Source organism: Thalassophryne amazonica, chromosome 13 (genome assembly GCF_902500255.1).
Source record: "Thalassophryne amazonica chromosome 13, fThaAma1.1, whole genome shotgun sequence".
Classification (NCBI taxonomy): Eukaryota; Metazoa; Chordata; class Actinopteri; order Batrachoidiformes; family Batrachoididae; genus Thalassophryne; species Thalassophryne amazonica.
In genome coordinates, this window is record NC_047115.1 from 78,747,491 (window position 1) to 78,769,101 (window position 21,611).

Consider the following 21,611-nt stretch of genomic DNA (forward strand, 5'->3'; position numbering starts at 1 on the left):
GATCAAAGATTTATGGGTGGTGATACACTAGGCAATTTTTTTGGGTAACTCTGATGGGCAATAGTGCCCAAGAAATTGCCTCAGTATTGCTGCTTTAACCCCCATGGAAACATTTTGGTATTGGACATTAAAAAAAAAAATATATATATATATATATATATATATGCTTCATATTTATTCTTTATTCTTTGTTGATGAAAATGTTTCCTTTCTGTTTGCAAAATTGCCAGTGTGTCACCATCCAACAACTTTTTTGTCCAGCTTCTGTTCATTGTTATACTGATGGTTAATATTCCAACAAAAAAATGATAACAAGATATGATATGATTTATGTGAAATTTCAGACTATAATTTCAGTAATTATTCACTTGTCATTGGCCGGCCATAAGTGTGAGGAACAAAACAAATGCTTCATAAATATGCCTAATTTTATTCAAAGTGTTTTTAATAAAACACAGTTTCAAAATTGCTAACACTTTCTTTGTTAATCAAGTCAGTTTTGTAAAAATGCAAATGCTAAATTATTTGAATAGTTAATTCTTAAAAAAAGAGACAACTGTTCATCTTTTTTTTTTTCATTTTCAAGGAAGGGAAGCCGTTTTAAATAATGAAGAAAATATAATCTTGCATTGCAGTGCTCTTACATTTTAAAGATAATGTAATAAAGATATTTGTTAAGCATTAACACCACTTTTCCATATTACCTTCAAATAATAACACAGTATATTAAGTTTAGATAACTCAAATAATTCAGCTGTGCAGAATAATTGCAACAGAGTACAATAAACTTGGTTTATATGAATGAACCTTTTCAAAGTTATGTATTATTCATAATAGCTCAAAGTATTTGGCAAACATTCATAACATTCCTACAAACCAATTAGTCTTCACAGCCAAATGATATCTGCAATACTAACTCTTTAATTTTTGAAAGGGGCACAATGTTAATCTCTTGCTCAAGGGCATAATGTCAGAAGAAACCAATACTCGACCCACTGACTTCTGTGTCACACCAAAGACCTGTTCATCTTTCTTCAATGCAGAAATGCTTACTGGTTTTGTTTTTCCTCTTTTATTCCAGGATGTATATGTGTGTGTAAATTCCAGTGAAAACTATATCCAGTACAAATACCTGAACAGTGTAATTATATATATATATGTGTGTGTGTGTGTGTGTGTGTGTGTGTGTGTGTGTGTGTGTGTGTGTGTGTGTGTGTGTGTGTGTGTGTGTGTGTGTTTTAATAATGTGGACAGCTTTTCCTAAATCTTTATTACAAAATGACAAAGTTATTCATAATACAATTAAAGTGTCAAAAAGGTTTAATTCATGCAAACAAATTTACAAGTATATCAGTGAAAGTAAATGAGAAATAAAAAAAAGCAAACAAAGGTTGTGTACTTTCTTGAAGAATGTCTCATGTTTAAAAAGCACAAAAGTCATTTTTCATGTCGTAAAGTAACTGTAACACACTGCTCAGACATTTTATGCGTGCTGTCATTTTAGTATAAACCTGGTTGTTGATTTTTTTCCCACTAAAGAGCAAATTTGACATCAAAATATTAATTTGCCCAATGAATGGATGAATGTCTCGCTTCTGAAAGAATGATGTATATTTAAAAAAATCAGTAAAAAAAAAAAAAACTTTTCAAATAAAAATGAAAAAAAAAACCTCAAAGTCAACAAACAGGTGATAACAATCAATGAGCAATGATGATCAATATAATGTTCTTGTAAAATCATAATTCAGCTAAAATAATTCAGATTTATAGGAAAAGTGGAGTCACACCATGTTTATATTATTTTGATGCCTCACACCCTATCATTAGCGATTTCACATTCAAAAGCTTTTCATTCATTTGTAACATTTTTGTGATTATTTTTTTAAAATTGTGCCTTTAGATTTTTGTGCTGGATGGTATATGTGGCATTGGCAGACAGTTCACTGAATTTATAAGGAACCTTTAACCTTTCGGCTCCCGTCTGTCTGCTGCTATCCAGCCAACTGTTAATGTGACAATCTACTCATTGAAAAGGATCAATCAAACAGTCATTATCATTCGTGTCACCATCCTGTGCACGTCCTCAGTGGATTACTTCATGCTCTCCTTATCGGAGACTGTCCCGGGGACACTGTGGTCTGCATGTCTGAGGGACCTGATCGTGCAGGCCTGGATGTGAAATGACTCATGCTTCTCGGTGGGAGGTGTCAGGATTTGTTCTCCCCTGATTTACATATTGTATGAGCACATATAAATTATTCTATGCATTTGTGGAATTTCAAACCTGCCTGTATCTAAATGCTTGTGTGTGATCACCTGCAGGTCCCAGTTACCAGTCATAAGAGTGCTTTTCTAAGTGATCTAATCTATGTGGCCTCTTTGTGGCAGTGATACTGTCACTTGTTGAGCTGCAGACACATAGAGACTTTAACGTGAAACAACACACACCTTCGTCAGACTTGAAGGCTCCGCATCTCTCTGCTTCTTTCAGCTAAGTGTGAATTGTTAAATGAGGAGACAAAGCAGCTCAGTGGATCATTGATGTGGCTGTTAGTTCCACTTTGATGTACCTTTGAAGGTGGAAATCTGCTGAGGCACACACTTCCAGCCTCATGCATGAAACTATTTGCTTTCAGCAGGCCCACACCTTCTGTTGCAACCAATCACAGCATTAAAATATCTTCTATTTTTTTTAAATGGAATTATCATGAATACAAATCTGCAGCAAATGACTGGTCCATTGGACATTCAAGAGTTGGCTCTAAAGTGCACCATTTGTTCCTTTTGTTCCAGATAACAAACTTTACTCATTATGTCCACCAACAAAGTTTGCTTGTTTTGTCTCTGATCGGCCTGTAACCCACAATTTTTTCATATATTGTAATGAAATTTTTACATATAATTCATATCCCGATAGACAAGAGCTGATTCAATTTTCAAGGTCATAGATTACAGGTCAAAGTCAGGATAAGTGTTTGAAAATTGTAAAAATCCCTATCCTTTAACACTAAACAAATTTTCAAAAAATCACAATTGTCAAAAACATCAAATTTCTTTCATATTTGAGAGTGTTATGTGGGATGGTATCCTTTATCTACTGAAAAAGTTTGATCCATATCTGATCCAGATTTCAGAGTTCATGGCCAATGAAATTTAACATTGCAAACATCATTTAGTGTATATTTTACATCATATCTTAATCAAATATGCCCCAATTACTCTCATTTTTGAAAGTGAGATGTAGACTGGCACTCACTATCACCTGACAAAGTTTGATCCAGATCTGATTGTGATTGTGGATTTTGTGAACATCTGAATTTAATATTGAAAAGCCATTTACAATACATTTTGCATTATAGCTCAATCAAAAATGCCTCAATCACTTTCATTTGTGACTATGAGGTGCAACCTGGCACTCTCAATAAAAATATTAAGTTTGATCCACATCTGATCCGTATTGCAGATTTAGCAGATGTTATATTTTAACATTGAAAAGAACTTTTGATCTATATTTTGTATTATATTTTAGTAAGGAAAAGTCACTTTGAACAGGACTGTCACCTTGAAAATATTTTCCAAAAAAATTGGTGGAATTGGAAACTAGTGTTGGCGGAGGTTTGTGCTCTACAAGCGTGGTGCTCCAGTTTACAATATTTATTGTCTCATTACAGTGTAATCAACATGTACCTGGCTTAGAAGCTTCCTTACATGATACACTGTTAAGGTGTTGTCACACTATAACAGATTGAGTGAAGTGATTAGTTAGAGACTGAAATAATTTGTCCGGTAGCAAATATCGCTTAATCCATCGAAGACTGATGGATTTGGGGCTGTGATGGATGGATGGCAACACAGATAGGTCTTGTCCACACTGAAACAAAAATTTCCTTAGAGCTAAGTGTTCTATACACACAGCACCATTTCAAGAAATACTGTGTCCACACAAAGCCACTGTAAATGGCAGAAAACGCTGTTGTGCATATGCCAGGCCTGTGTGTGGCGGTGTAACGCTCCCACAAAAAATGGAGAAGAAGGCATGGAGCATGTTCATAAAGCATACAAGATGTAAAAAATCTATGTGATGGTCTAGTGGTTAAGGTGTTGGGCTTGAGACCAGAAGATCATGGGTTCAAATCCCCGTCTGACTGGAAAATCACTAAGGGCCCTTGGGCAAGGCCTTTAATCCCCTATTGCTCCCGATGTGTAGTGAGCGCCTTGTATGGCAGCACCCTGACATCGGGGTGAATGTGAGGCATAATTGTAAAGCGCTTTGAGCGTCTGATGCAGATGGAAAAGCGCTATATAAATGCAGTCCATTTTCCATTTACCATTTACAGTCGATTACACAAACCCACCAACTTACAGCAACAGAGAGTGAAAATGGTAACACTTTACTTAAAGGTATCATAATAAAGGTCATAATAGTGACATGACACTCTCATTACTGTTACATGACACAGTCATGAATGTGTCATAAACATTATGCCAATGTCATAAATGTGTATCACTGCTATCATGAAGTGTCATTCGGTTTTTGTAATGACAAGGTGACAAGTTGGCATACAACCAAAGACCAAAAAGGCCAAAGACAACTGCTGGTCATGTCACTTTGATTAAAGTCAAGTTGTTATAATCAAGACAACCCAGAAAATGTCAACTTGTCATTATAAAAACTGAATGACACTTAATGACAGCAGTTATAAATGTTCATAACACTGACATAATGTTTATGACAACTTCATGATTCTGTCATGAAACAGTTACGACAGTGTCATTATTATGATGATATCTTCAAGTAAAGTGTTACCGTGAAAACTTTATAAAGTGGCAAACTGAATAAATATGAAGTCTTGTAATTTGACCTGTTGCATCCTTTCAGCCAGATTAATCATTACAGTTTGTCAAAAAACGGCATACATATAAGGTGCCATTGTTTGGCAAGGCAACGTCTGGAAATACTTGAATTCATTATTGTGGAAATTGCATGGGAGTAAGCATAGTGTGGTGTCTTTAAAGACGTCCCAGTTTTTATTTTTCATCTTGATTTTTGCCATCGTTGCAAGCGGCCTTGAGACTGACAGCTGAACAATCTGCTCTGGGAGCATTTCTGAGACAAAAACATTTAAAAATCTGAAAGTCTTTACTGAAATTATTTTATTAGTGTCACAAATATGCCTTTATTCACCACAGCCTTTTTTTTTTTTTTGCCTTTTCAGCTTTCTGGCAGAGATGAAAATAAATCCCATTAAGGATCCACAAAGACAAAAAACAAAATGTATGTTAAATTAACCTGTTAATCACAAAAACAGGGGACACACGAGAAAATTCAGGAAAACATTTCATTCTTGTTAAATAATGTCTTTCAGGGTTAGACAGGTGGGACCATGACATCATCTGTTCATAAAACTTCCAGATAGCCTGTCCAGACAAAAACAGCAAAACTGCATTTTTCTAATTTATCCACTCTGGGACCCATTTTCAAAAAGCACCATTTTCGACCACCACGAAAATGCTGGTTCCATTTGGACCAAATGCCTATACAATACAAAACTTTTGTGCATACACCTAAACCCAGCTCCATGTGGATGGGGACAAAGGACTGCATTCAGCAGAACAATTTTCCAGGTTTCAGGACATACACAGTGCATCATTCAGAGCGCTTCACTTTTTCCACAGTTTGTTATATTACAGAAAAAGTGTTTATTATTATTATTGCAATTTTTTATTATATCTGTTATTATAAAAAACAAATCAAATGTACATAAGAATTCACACCCTTTCCTCAATACTTTGTCGATGCACCTTTGGCAGTAATTATAGACTCAGGTCTGGGATGGTGTCTGGTTTGCTTCAAACATGATACCTGGCATTCACACCAAAGAGTTCAATGTTTGTCTCACAGACCAAATAATTTTGTTTCTCATGGTCTGAGAGTCCTTTAGGAGCCTTTAGGCAAAATCCAGGCAGGCTGCCATGTGCTTTTTACTAAGGAGCAGCTTCCGTCTGATCACTGTACCATACAGGCCTGATTGGTGGATTGCTGCAGAGATAGTTGTCCTTCTCTCTCCACAGAGTAATGCGTGAGCTCTGACAGAGTGACCATTGGGTTCTTGGTCTCCTTCCTTGACTCAGGCCCTTCTCCTCAGATCTCTCACTTTAGATGAGTGGCCAGCTCTAGGAACACTTCTGGTGGATCCGAACTTCTTCCAAACTGGGATAATAGAGGCTATGAATGCTTTCTGGATACACTGTATGTGCGCTGGTGGGAATCAGATTTGAGCGGGCTTTACTGAGTTCTGAACACAAATGTGGATAGAATCCAACTTTCCCGTGAATCCTGCCATCATACTTCCTTATTATGTTGGTGCATTGACAGTGTCTTCTCCACTGTGCTGGTTTCATGTCCACAGTGTGGACATCACACAACCCTTTTTTCTCTGTGGCACCTTCTTGCCAAGATAATCTGCAGGAGGCACTCTGATCCCCAGATAAAAAGCACGCAGCTGTACTGTGTGCACTTTTTTCTCAGTTATATCTGACCTTGGCAAAAATGAATTCACACACTGCGTAGGGTTTTGGCCAATCAGCAGCCCATTCTCATGTATCGGACAACCATAGGATATGCACACATGAGAGCCATAAAAGTAAAACACAAGTATAGGACAAAATGTAAACAAACATGCAGCCACCAGAAAGCTCTCCACCTGATGTCCACTCAAAGTATTGAGCACACACAAAACTTTTCAACGAAAACAGCAGACATCAACTGACAAGGAACACTTTTCACGAATAAGAAAAATACTTTTTTCAGGACAAAAACAAACATAACTGGATATCTGCAGCCCACGTCTCCCTCCAAGCTGTGGGCGGCGCATCTCAGGGTTACTGCGTGTCCTTTAACCACTTGCCTCAATTCGGATAACGGACTTCTTCAAACTTAGTGCACATAAACAATGTCAAATGTGTATGTGTTGCCTTTAATTCTGATGTGTGCCATTATTACGGTAAACAAGTAATAATTGTGGACTAATTGCTGTCTGAGGTAACTGGAGTGTAAACGTAATTTCTCCATTGTGAGATCAATAAAGTATATCTAATCTAATCTAATCTAATGTAAAATTTCTATCAATTCCTCATATATTTCCTTGATCCGTGATTGTGTGACAGGTGCTTTAGCAATTTTCAGTAATTTTTACAATATTCCAACAACATATTGTCATCACATTTTTACTGTAAATAACAGTGCATGATGGGAAATTTATCTACCATCCTCTAATTGTATTTTCATTTTGATGTCAAACTGTTTTTTTACAGCCACCATGAGTTAACTGTTTCAATATCTGACATATGTTACCTCGTAATGTCGTAACTAAGCATGGCACATGGTGAAAAGTATTCTTTTTTAAAATCCCTATTAACTTAACTGATAATTTACATCACTTCTTACCAAAATTGGAGCAACTTAAACTTTTGAACCCTGCAAAAACTGAAACTAACCTTTGTCGCCTTTTGCAGTTTTCACCCCATAACTCCATAGAATTCAGTCATAGATAGTCTAATTGATACTTTTTTGGAATGGTAATGATCAGATAAATAATGTGGTATATTTCTCAATATGATTGGAGTATTTTTAAATTTTGACCTCTGTAATTCTTCATTGACTCCTTTCTGCCTATAGCTACCACCAGAGGTGGGACGAAGTCACTGTCAAGTCATTCTCAAGTCATCAGTCTGCAAGTCCCAAGTCAAGTCTCAAGTCAGCTTGCAAACAATTAGACTTGCTGATTCATGACTTAGTGACTTGATGGTGACTTTGTCCCACCTCCGACTACCACCCTGGGATGGCTATCATACATTTTGTGTATTCTGATAAGATGACATTTCAATGCAAAAACTCCTTTACTCGTTCACTCACAAGAGCTTCAAGAATTTTGGCCAGCACTGATAGATTAGATATTGGTTTATAATTAGTTAAAATCGCTGGGTCATCACCTTTTAATAAAGGGAGAACAAAATCTGATTTCCATACTAAGGGAATTTTGTTCTTTTCCACTCTGAGGTTAAAAAGATATGCAAGAGGCTCCGCTACAAAATCAGCTGCCAGCAAAGATCAATGAAACCAGGTGCAGATGATTTTCTATGACCTAGAGCTTTAAGGGCTTTATGAACTTCCTGAACAGCAAAATGTACAACATTGAAAGGTTGACCAGTGTAGATTGGGAGGCCTGTGAAGATTTCACAGAAAAAAAGATCCCACAGAGTCTAAGAGCCAGAAGATATACAATGTTTGTTAAACCAATTCAATACCTCCATCCTATCCAGCCCTGTCTCACTTTTTTCATGCTCCCGTCATGAAATGATTCAAATTTTTGTGATTTTTTTTTTGTTTTGTTTTTTAACTCACTATTACTAACCCTACTCCGACCCCCAACCCTAACCATAATCACCCCGACCCCCACTTCACTTTTAATTTTGTGCAGCCATCACGGAATGAATTAGAATGAATTCCTGCTGCCGTGACGAAAATGTGGCACTTTTCGTCACAATATCACGAACCAATAGATTAATGTATATTTTGTGCTGCTGAATCACGACTTGTTGTGAGACCAGGTTGTATATTTTGTGCTGCTGAGTCAGGACATGCCGTGAGACTGGGTTGATCCTACCATAGACAGGAACAGAATCCTTTAAAACACAGGTGGCAAATCCTGAGAGCTTTTACTCACAGAAAGAGACTTCATAACTTTCTGAAATTTCTGTGTGTTATTTAAGTTATTAGTGGCAACAGACAAATAATATTCTGATTTGGATTTCATTATAAAAGAAGTGCATTTGTTTCTTAGGTTTCTAAACACAAGCCAATCAGTGGTTAAAAAAAATGTTTTCCTTGCCTCAGCCAAAGCCAGGTTACTTTTATGAACGGTATCTGCCAGCTCTGGTGGTGGCCAAGTGGTTAATGCACTTGGTTTCAGTTCGGAAGGTTCTGGTTTCAAATCCCACCCCTGCCACATTTCTCCATGTAATGTGGAGTTGCGTCAGGAAGGGCATCCGGCGTAAAACCTGTGCCAAATCAACATGCAGATCCACCTTGGATTTGCTGTGGCGACCCCGAGTGCAAACAAGAGAGCAGCCGAAGGGACTTACTATCTGCCAGCTCTGGGATAATCTTGCTCCTTTACCCCAAATCTCCTTAATCGGGCATTTTTATTTACTATTTGCATAAAACCACCCCTAAAGAATGTCCAAGTTATCCCTACATCAGGGATAAATCCTGCTTTTTCCAATAAAAACTGGACAAATCATGGTGATATGCTTGTTCATTAAAGTGTTCAAGAGTCTTATTAATGATACAAGTTTTTGATTTGGGCACCTGAGTGTTTCTGATAGCAGTGACAAAACAGTGGTCACCTATATCATTGCAGAAAACATCAAGAGATGAGAATTTATGGGGCACATTTGTCAAAATCACATCAATAAAGGTAGACTTCTCAGGGCTCTTGGGGTTTGGCAGAGTGGGTATATTTACCAACGGTGTAAGATTAATGGAGTCAGAAACATTTAAAATCCTCAGATACTGTTTAAAGCCAATCCCAATTTAAATCACCAAGTAAAACAAGTTCACTATAATACAGTCTACACAAAAGATGCTTCAAAGATTGTAATGCTTCCTAAGAGGCAGATGAAGGCCTGTAGCAGCCAAAGACAGTTATACAAAGGCCTTTAGCAATTCCACATTCAGTGCCAGAAATTCCAGTTGTTTACAGATGGATTCAGACAGAACTATCGAGGCATCAAATTTTTATTTAACATAAGTAGCAACACCACCACCTTTCTTAGACCCATATGATAAATGTTTTATCTAACCATATTAACATTGTTATGGACAACAGCAATAATGACTGACAAAGTGTAGGTGACACCAAAAAATGCACAAATAATCACTAAAAATGATGAAATGTTGACATTAAAAAAAATCCTGAACAATGAAAGTCGATGATAAGTGCGCAGGTCAAAGATAAACAGCTGTCTGAAGCCTGCACTCTATTTCAGCCCTCAGCCGTGCCCATACTGTTGCTACATCATCACAACAACAGTAACTGCTGATTCATGTCTAAATCAAGTGCAAACACAGTAGAGGTCGAGCTATTTTCGGACATTTTTTTTTTTTTTTTAGTGTGGAGCTTTTTTAAGTCCAGTCTGAAAGTGTGTCTGAATAAGCTGTGGAGGACACAGCCTTATGGTTTTGAGCCTTATTTAGATGACAATGTGAGAAACTAAACGTTAGAGGAAAACTTTCAGTCTGACAGCAACAATATTGGCAGAGTTCAGAACACAGAATGATGATTATAAAATAAATAAATAAATAGTTCAGGTGATTTCAGCATGATAAACTGTTATTTTTTGTTTGTTTGTTTGTTTGTTTCCAGTTCTTTGGTCATAATCAACTGATTAAAAAAATAGTTTTACTATCTGTGATAGTGATGAGGAAGTATGGATTTTTTTTTATTTATGTTTTTTTTCTTAGAAACATTTAGAGCTCACACATAGTGCGGAATAAGTACAACTCATGGCAACTCCCGGTGAAACAGCTCGTATGAGCGAACGACACAAACATCGAGCCGACGGGCAGGCGTGCACGATCCCGCCCGGCACAATGGTTAATGCATGCAACTGTGTCTTTCAAGCAGGAACAAAGTGTGAGCAGCTGCACCACATCACGCGCTGATGTGGAGAACAATAAAATAAAAAAAACAGCTGTGTAATTAGTGAATATCACTGGGTTGATATAAATAATGCATAAAAGGGGACGCAATACAGAACCCCACGGTTAAATAACCATTGTTAAAAAATAAAAAATAAAAATGTCACTCACAGGATTTGAACCTGTAAGCTACGAATGCCAGACAGAAACTTTACCACTGCGCTACCATCACTGACCTGTAACTGCTGCGGACAAATGCCTGAAATCAAGAAAGACCTGGACGAGGTGCACTGTGTCCGGCCGCTGCAGCCTGGTGCAAAGGCAAAAGATGTTGTGAGGACAGCAGGCAGAGACATGCGCCTCATGGAGGAATGTTGCAAGTTCATGTCCTTCCAAATACAGAACGTGTTCTCAAGCTGGGATGGCCAGGAGCAGAGATCTTTACAGCCACAGCTGTGAGCGGACACAGCAGCAGTATATTTGGTCATCCAGGCTTCAGAAATTACAACAATATTGCCATCTGTTGATTTATCCCAAATCCTGACCATATCTATACTCAACAAAAATATAAATGCAACACTTTTGGTTTTGCTCCCATTTTGTATGAGATGAACTCAAAGATCTAAAACTTTTTCCACATACACAATATCACCATTTCCCTCAAATATTGTTCACAAACCAGTCTAAATCTGTGATAGTGAGCACTTCTCCTTTGCTGAGATAATCCATCCCACCTCACAGGTGTGCCATATCAAGATGCTGATTAGACACCATGATTAGTGCACAGGTGTGCCTTAGACTGCCCACAATAAAAGGCCACTCTGAAAGGTGCAGTTTTGTTTTATTGGGGGGATACCAGTCAGTATCTGGTGTGACCACCATTTGCCTCATGCAGTGCAACACATCTCCTTCGCATCATCTGTGAAGAGAACACCTCTCCAACGTGCCAAACGGCAGCGAATGTGAGCATTTGCCCACTCAAATTTTTTCTTTTCTTCGCTTTTTTTTTTATATAGCGCCAAATCACAACAAACAGTTGCCCCAAGGCGCTTTATATTGTAAGGCAAGGCCATACAATAATTATGTAAAACCCCAACGGTCAAAACGACCCCCTGTGAGCAAGCACTTGGCTACAGTGGGAAGGAAAAACTCCCTTTTAACAGGAAGAAACCTCCAGCAGAACCAGGCTCAGGGAGGGGCAGTCTTCTGCTGGGACTGGTTGGGGCTGAGGGAGAGAACCAGGAAAAAGACATGCTGTGGAGGGGAGCAGAGATCGATCACTAATGATTAAATGCAGAGTGGTGCATACAGAGCAAAAAGAGAAAGAAACAGTGCATCATGGGAACCCCCCAGCAGTCTACGTCTATAGCAGCATAACTAAGGGATGGTTCAGGGTCACCTGATCCAGCCCTAACTATAAGCTTTAGCAAAAGGAAAGTTTTAAGCCTAATCTTAAAAGTAGAGAGGGTGTCTGTCTCCCTGATCTGAATTGGGAGCTGGTTCCACAGGAGAGGAGCCTGAAAGCTGAAGGCTCTGCCTCCCATTCTACTCTTACAAACCCTAGGAACTACAAGTAAGCCTGCAGTCTGAGAGCGAAGCGCTCTATTGGGGTGATATGGTACTACGAGGTCCCTAAGATAAGATGGGACCTGATTATTCAAAACCTTATAAGTAAGAAGAAGAATTTTAAATTCTATTCTAGAATTAACAGGAAGCCAATGAAGAGAGGCCAATATGGGTGAGATATGCTCTCTCCTTCTAGTCCCCGTCAGTACTCTAGCTGCAGCATTTTGAATTAACTGAAGGCTTTTTAGGGAACTTTTAGGACAACCTGATAATAATGAATTACAATAGTCCAGCCTAGAGGAAATAAATGCATGAATTAGTTTTTCAGCATCACTCTGAGACAAGACCTTTCTGATTTTAGAGATATTGCGTAAATGCAAAAAAGCAGTCCTACATATTTGTTTAATATGCGCTTTGAATGACATATCCTGATCAAAAATGACTCCAAGATTTCTCACAGTATTACTAGAGGTCAGGGTAATGCCATCCAGAGTAAGGATCTGGTTAGACACCATGTTTCTAAGATTTGTGGGGCCAAGTACAATAACTTCAGTTTTATCTGAGTTTAAAAGCAGGAAATTAGAGGTCATCCATGTCTTTATGTCTGTAAGACAATCCTGCAGTTTAGCTAATTGGTGTGTGTCCTCTGGCTTCATGGATAGATAAAGCTGGGTATCATCTGCGTAACAATGAAAATTTAAGCAATACCGTCTAATAATACTGCCTAAGGGAAGCATGTATAAAGTGAATAAAATTGGTCCTAGCACAGAACCTTGTGGAACTCCATAATTAACTTTAGTCTGTGAAGAAGATTCCCCATTTACATGAACAAATTGTAATCTATTAGACAAATATGATTCAAACCACCGCAGCGCAGTGCCTTTAATACCTATGGCATGCTCTAATCTCTGTAATAAAATTTTATGGTCAACAGTATCAAAAGCAGCACTGAGGTCTAACAGAACAAGCACAGAGATGAGTCCACTGTCCGAGGCCATAAGAAGATCATTTGTAACCTTCACTAATGCTGTTTCTGTACTATGATGAATTCTAAAACCTGACTGAAACTCTTCAAATAGACCATTCCTCTGCAGATGATCAGTTAGCTGTTTTACAACTACCCTTTCAAGAATTTTTGAAAGAAAAGGAAGGTTGGAGATTGGCCTATAGTTAGCTAAGATAGCTGGGTCAAGTGATGGCTTTTTAAGTAATGGTTTAATTACTGCCACCTTAAAAGCCTGTGGTACATAGCCAACTAACAAAGATAGATTGATCATATTTAAGATCGAAGCATTAAATAATGGTAGGGCTTCCTTGAGCAGCCTGGTAGGAATGGGGTCTAATAAACATGTTGATGGTTTGGATGAAGTAACTAATGAAAATAACTCAGACAGAACAATCGGAGAGAAAGAGTCTAACCAAATACCGGCATCACTGAAAGCAGCCAAAGATAACGATACGTCTTTGGGATGGTTATGAGTAATTTTTTCTCTAATAGTTAAAATTTTGTTAGCAAAGAAAGTCATGAAGTCATTACTAGTTAAAGTTAATGGAATACTCAGCTCAATAGAGCTCTGACTCTTTGTCAGCCTGGCTACAGTGCTGAAAAGAAACCTGGGGTTGTTCTTATTTTCTTCAATTAGTGATGAGTAGAAAGATGTCCTAGCTTTACGGAGGGCTTTTTTATAGAGCAACAGACTCTTTTTCCAGGCTAAGTGAAGATCTTCTAAATTAGTGAGACGCCATTTCCTCTCCAACTTACGGGTTATCTGCTTTAAGCTACGAGTTTGTGAGTTATACCACGGAGTCAGACACTTCTGATTTAAAGCTCTCTTTTTCAGAGGAGCTACAGCATCCAAAGTTGTCTTCAATGAGGATGTAAAACTATTGACGAGATACTCTATCTCCCTTACAGAGTTTAGGTAGCTACTCTGCACTGTGTTGGTATATGGCATTAGAGAACATAAAGAAGGAATCATATCCTTAAACCTAGTTACAGCGCTTTCTGAAAGACTTCTAGTGTAATGAAACTTATTCCCCACTGCTGGGTAGTCCATCAGAGTAAATGTAAATGTTATTAAGAAATGATCAGACAGAAGGGAGTTTTCAGGGAATACTGTTAAGTCTTCTATTTCCATACCATAAGTCAGAACAAGATCTAAGATATGATTAAAGTGGTGGGTGGACTCATTTACTTTTTGAGCAAAGCCAATAGAGTCTAATAATAGATTAAATGCAGTGTTGAGGCTGTCATTCTCAGCATCTGTGTGGATGTTAAAATCGCCCACTATAATTATCTTATCTGAGCTAAGCACTAAGTCAGACAAAAGGTCTGAAAATTCACAGAGAAACTCACAGTAACGACCAGGTGGACTATAGATAATAACAAATAAAACTGGTTTTTGGGACTTCCAATTTGGATGGACAAGACTAAGAGACAAGCTTTCAAATGAATTAAAGCTCTGTCTGGGTTTTTGATTAATTAATAAGCTGGAATGGAAGATTGCTGCTAATCCTCCGCCCCGGCCCGTGCTACGAGCATTCTGACAGTTAGTGTGACTCGGGGGTGTTGACTCATTTAAACTAACATATTCATCCTGCTGTAACCAGGTTTCTGTAAGGCAGAATAAATCAATATGTTGATCAATTATTATATCATTTACTAACAGGGACTTAGAAGAGAGAGACCTAATGTTTAACAGACCACATTTAACTGTTTTAGTCTGTGGTGCAGTTGTAGGTGCTATATTATTTTTTCTTTTTGAATTTTTATGCTTAAATAGATTTTTGCTGGTTATTGGTAGTCTGGGAGCAGGCACCGTCTCTACGGGGATGGGGTAATGAGGGGATGGCAGGGGGAGAGAAGCTGCAGAGAGGTGTGTAAGACTACAACTCTGCTTCCTGGTCCCAACCCTGGATAGTCACGGTTTGGAGGATTTAAGAAAATTGGCCAGATTTCTAGAAATGAGAGCTGCTCCATCCAAAGTGGGATGGATGCCGTCTCTCCTAACAAGACCAGGTTTTCCCCAGAAGCTTTGCCAATTATCTATGAAGCCCACCTCATTTTTTGGACACCACTCAGACAGCCAGCAATTCAAGGAGAACATGCGGCTAAACATGTCACTCCCGGTCCGATTGGGGAGGGGCCCAGAGAAAACTACAGAGTCCGACATTGTTTTTGCAAAGTTACACACCGATTTAATGTTAATTTTAGTGACCTCCGATTGGCGTAACCGGGTGTCATTACTGCCGACGTGAATTACAATCTTACCAAATTTACGCTTAGCCTTAGCCAGCAGTTTCAAATTTCCTTCAATGTCGCCTGCTCTGGCCCCCGGAAGACAATTGACTATGGTTGCTGGTGTCGCTAACTTCACATTTCTCAAAACAGAGTCGCCAATAACCAGAGTTTGATCCTCGGCGGGTGTGTCGTCGAGTGGGGAAAAACGGTTAGAGATGTGAACGGGTTGGCGGTGTACACGGGGCTTCTGTTTAGGGCTACGTTTCCTCCTCACAGTCACCCAGTCGGCCTGCTTTCCCGGCTGTTCGGGATCTGCCAGGGGGGAACTAACGGCGGCTAAGCTACCTTGGTCCGCACCGACTACAGGGGCCTGGCTAGCTGTAGAATTTTCCACGGTGCGGAGCCGAGTCTCCAATTCGCCCAGCCTGGCCTCCAAAGCTACGAATAAGCTACACTTATTACAAGTACCGTTACTGCTAAAGGAGGCCGAGGAATAACTAAACATTTCACACCCAGAGCAGAAAAGTGCGGGAGAGACAGGAGAAGCCGCCATGCTAAACCGGCTAAGAGCTAGTAGCTGCGCTAAGCTAGCGGATTCCTAAAAACACGCAAAGTGAATAATGTGTAAATAATTTAGAGGTGATTCAGCAGAAGGAGTGCTTTAGTTAAGGCACGTGAAGATTACACTGGGAAACAAATCGTAATCTAGATAACTAGATCAATCTAACTGCGCAGATTAAACAGCTAACAGATACAGAAAAACACCGCTGTGCTCCGGAACAGGAAGTGATACAATACCGCCTGAATATGTCTTGGACTTCACATCCATCAATCTTTAAGACCAAAAGATTGGAGACGAACTGGAGTCAGGTCGAGACCCCGATGAGGACGACGAGCATGCAGATGAGCTTCCCTGAGACGGTTTCTGACAGTTTGTGCAGAAATTCTTTGGTTATGCAAACTGATTGTTCCAGCAGCTGTCTGAGTGGCTGGTCTCAGACGATCTTGGAGGTGAACATGCTGGATGTGGAGGTCCTGGGCTGGTGTGGTTACACGTGGTCTGCGGTTGTGAGGCTGGTTGGATGTACTGCCAAATTCTCTGAAACACCTTTGGAGACGGCTTATGGTAGAGAAATGAACATTCAATACACGAGCAACAGCTCTGGTTGACATTCCTGCTGTCAGCATGCCAATTGCACGCTCTCTTAAATCTTGCGACATCTGTGGCATCGTGCTGTGTGATAAAACTGCACCTTTCAGAGTGGCCTTTTATTGTGGGCAGTCTAAGGCACACCTGTGCACTAATCATGGTGTCTAATCAGCATCTTGATATGGCACACCTGTGAGGTGGGATGGATTATCTCAGCAAAGGAGAAGTGCTCACTATCACAGATTTAGACTGGTTTGTGAACAATATTTGAGGGAAATGGTGATATTGTGTATGTGGAAAAAGTTTTAGATCTTTGAGTTCATCTCATACAAAATGGGAGCAAAACCAAAAGTGTTGCGTTTATATTTTTGTTGAGTGTATCTTGGATAACAAGCTACGCACATTTAGATGAGCAATTTTAAGAGCAGACAAGTATTTAAAATCAGATGGTGTCTGAATACACTGTAACTAAGGGCCAGGATGTGGTTGCACATTACCAGACAGGAGTAATAATAAAATGATCAACAATCTCCGCTTTGTAACATTACATACTGAATTTGACATTTGGTATGTTGAAACCAATCATGATTTCTTTTGGAACCTGTGGTAATTATAGAGCGCTAGAAGCTTTTGAAGTTGAGGTAAATCTCTGGGCACATCAGATGATAAGTTCATATCCTGCACCATTTGGATTAGTGGCTTGCCATAGTGCAATTAAGTGCAGCTATGAGCAATGTCCCACAGGCTAACCACATAGATGTACTCTCCCAGGAACAATCATTTGCCCCCAAGTCCCATGCAGTCAGTAGACATAATAAACTCATAAGAATTGCCATTGTCCACAACTTTCAGCACTTGACAATGCAGAGTAGAGAGATATGAGTGAGCTGCACAGACCTCAAAATGATGAAGAAGGCCCCGGGCGAGCAGCACAGGCCTCAGTGTGGGGTAAATGGTTTCAGCAAACAGCACAAGCTCCAGAATGATGAGGACCTCAGCAGAGCAGCACAGGTCTCACTGTGGGGTAGATGGTTTCAGCAAACAGCACACTCCTCAGAATGATGGAGAAGACCTCAGCAGAGCAGCACAGGTCTCAGTGTGGGGTAGATGGTTTCAGCAAACAGCACACTCCTCAAAATGATGAAAAAGACCTCAGCAGAGCAGCACAGACCCCAGCATGGAGTAGATGGCTTCAGCAACCAGCACAGGCCCCAGAATGATGAAACGGGCCCCAGCAAAACAGCACTAGACTCAGTGCAGGGCAGATGGCACCCAGATCAAGCCAAACTAGCAATATAGCTGAGTTGCTGCTACAGTTCCAGGCTATAAGCAAACTACACTGCAGCAGGGGATATGTCTATGTGCCACTGACTTGCAGTGTGCGTTGTTTTATTGTTGCTATAGATTTGAGCTGAAGACAAGCTACACTGCAGCAGATCCCTAGATCTCTGAGTAGCTGCAACAAGAGTACCGGCCACAGAGCACATTTTAGATCAAGGATGAATGCCACCAAAAGGGAACGTTGATGGGACTAATATTTTTGGAGAAATTACGGGTATTACATAACAACACTGAACAACGGCCATTGATAATTACATTCTGGATTCACGTTATTCCATATCATTATGAAAACACTCCATAATTTATTACCACCCTTGAAAAATGTCACTTACCTCTTTTATAAACACTACCCAAACACAGTAGTTGCATATTAAGTCCAATCAATTGCCATCCTGTCCTTCACACACGTTGATTTGTCATTTCTAACACAACTCCAGCTGTACAAGAACTATGGGGCATGGTTAGCCTTGAACCAGAGATGATCTGTTTCTGAAAGAAGTGCATTAATTGCATGTGCCACTTTACAATATGCTAATTTGTTGGAGAGTTCAACTCATCTGATTTGGGGTCTGTTTCAGAAAGCATATTTTGTGAAATTTCTGAGTTTGTTAACCCTAAAATAAGGGAAACTCTGAGGTTTCTGTTTCAGAAAGGAATGCAAATCAAACCCTAGAAAGAGCAGTTACTTGAGCCCATTACAGAAAGAGAGGTGAGTTAAAGGGCATATCACGCAGACGTCTGCATGCTGTCCTGATGTGGGAATAAATTAAAAGATATCACTTAAGATGACTGTTGCGTCAGTGCACCGCAAAGCTGCTAAATATCGTGCCATGCAGGAAATCACCCAACAGGACCCTCCCGCAAGACACGTGTCACTGCGGGATTTCCCCAACCTTGTAATAATTAAAACACAGATCACATTTGCAGCAGATCACTGCTGATATGTTCATGACATGAGCATTGACTCTTCATGACACAAGGGCCGGTTGGCTCAAGCACATCAGGTAATTCATGTAAGAAATATAAAAGGGAGAACAATAATCCACATAATTTCATTGTGGTGCTTTTGAATTTTTTCATCTGCTCTTGTGTGCAAATTTAAAAGTGCTCACACTGTATTTGTGCGCGCCAACACAAGCGTGCATGAAACCATCGCTGTGGTTTTGTGCCTGTCCGAACGTGCGTGCCTCATGACAGCACGTGGAATGTTTCGTGGTTCCCCGTTTTGTTTTTGGTTTGGGGATTGTCTTCCAGTTTCTGCATCATGTGTGAAGGGGCCCATAATGGGGTCCACCTGTATATATCAAACCAGTATCATGGCAGCTCGAAGTAGCATTACAAAAAGTACATTAATCTATGGTTTTGTGACATCGGTACGAAAATGGAGCGCTTTTTGTAACAAGGGCAAAAATTCATTTTGTGATGGGGCACAAAATGTGGGGTGAAGGGGTGGTCTGGCAGGGTTATGGTTAGGGTTAGGGGAGGGTAGACATGTATGTTATCATTATGGTTAGAATTAGGAGAAGGGGAGGATTATAAATACCAAAATAAAGAAACCGTGTCACAAAATTGAGCACTTTTCGTGATGGGGGCATTAAAAAAACATGAGACTGGGCTATATACAGACATATATAAATATGTCTGTATATATAACTCAGCCACATGGGGTGTGCAGCCAGTACATTCTGAGTGCTGGTCCCAAGCCCGGATAAATGAGGAGGGTTGCGTCAGGAAGGGCATCTGGTGTAAAACAAGCCAACACAACTATGCAGACTAAGAATCGAATTTCCATACCGGATCAGTCGAGGCCCGGGTTAACAACGTCTGTTGCCCAACAGGGTGCCGGTGGAAATTGGGCTACTGCTTGGTGAATATGACGAAGAAGAGGAGGAGAACATTTCCACAAACAGTGGGAGAAGAAGAAAACTAGAAGGGTGGAAATGAGAGTGGGGACTTTGAATGTTGGTAGTATGACTGGTAAAGGGAGAGAAAGGTAGACATATTGTGTGTGCAAGAGACCAAGTGGAAGGGAAGTAAGAGCAGGAGAATCTGCGGTGGGTTCAAGTTATTGTACCATGATGACGACATGAAGAGAAATGGTGTTGGAGTCATTTTAAAGGAAGAGTATGTTAAAAGTGTGTTGGAGGTTAAGCGTCTGACAGGGTGATGAGTGTGAAGTTGGAAATTGAAGGGGTGATGATGAATATCATCAGTGCATATGCCCCACAGGTAGGTTGTGAGATGAAGGAGAATGAAGATTTCTGGAGTGTGTTAGATGAGGTGGTGGAGAGTGTGCCCAAACATGAAAGAGTGGTGATAGGAGCGGACTTCAGTGGGCATGTTGGTGAAGGGAGCAAAGGTGATGAGGAAGTAATGGATAGATATGGTATCAAGGATAGGAATGGGGATGGACAGATGGTAGTTGATTTTGCAAAAAGGATGGAAATGACTGTGGTGAATACCTACTTTAACAAAAGGGAGGAAGAGACTGTAAGGTGGTGGCAGGAGAGAGTGCCATTAAACAGCATAGGATGGTTGTTTGTAGGATGACTTTAGAGGTAAAGAAGAAGAAGAGAATGAGAGCTCAACAAAGGATCAGATGGTGGAAGCTGAAGGAGGAAGACTGTTGTGTGAAATTTAGTGAGCAGGTGAGAGAAGCACTGGTTGGAGGGGAAACAATTTTGGACAACTGGAAAAGTACTGCAGATGTGGTGAGGGAGACAGCTAGGGCAGTACTGGGTGTGACATCTGGACAGTGGAAGGAAGACAAGGAGACTTGGTGGTGGAATGAAGAGGTCCAGGAAAGCATAAGGAGAAAGAGGTTGGCAAAAAAGTTTTGGGATAGTCGGAGAGATGAAGAAAGTAGACAGGAGTACAAGGAGATGCGGCGTAAGGTGAAAAGAGAAGTGGCAAAAGCGAAGGAAAAGGCATATTGCGAGCTGTACAAGAAGTTGAATAGTAAGGTAGGAGAAAAGGACTTGTACCGATTGGCCAGACAAAGGGACAGAGGTGGAAAGGATGTGCAGCAGGTTAAAAGATGCACGTGGTAATGTGCTGACAAGTGAGGAGTGTGTGCTGAGAAGGTGGAAGGAATATTTTGAAGAGCTGATGAATGAAGAAAATGAGCAAGAGAAAAGGCTGGATGATGTGGTGAGAGTAAGTCAGGAAGTACAAGAGATTAGTAAGGAAGAAGTGAGGGCTGCTATGAAGAGGATGAAGAGTGGAAAGGCAGTTGGTCCAGATGACATTCCAGTGGAGGCATGGAAATATCTAGGAGAGATGTGAAGTTTCTAACCAGATTGTTCAATAGGAAAGTGAAAGGATGCCTGAGGAGTGGAGACGAAGTGTGCTGGTTCCTATTTTCAAAAACAAGGGTGATGTGCAGAGCTGCACTAACTACAGAGGCATAAAGTTGATCAGCCACAGCATGAAGTTATCGGAAAGCGTAGAAGAGGTAGTAGTAGGCTTAGAAAACAGGTGAAGATCTGTGAGCAGCAATATGGTTTCATGCCGAGAAAGACCACTACGGATGCAATGTTTGCTCTGAGAATACTGTTGGAGAAGTACAGAGAAGGCCAGAAAGAGTTACATTGTGTGTTTGTGGACTTAGA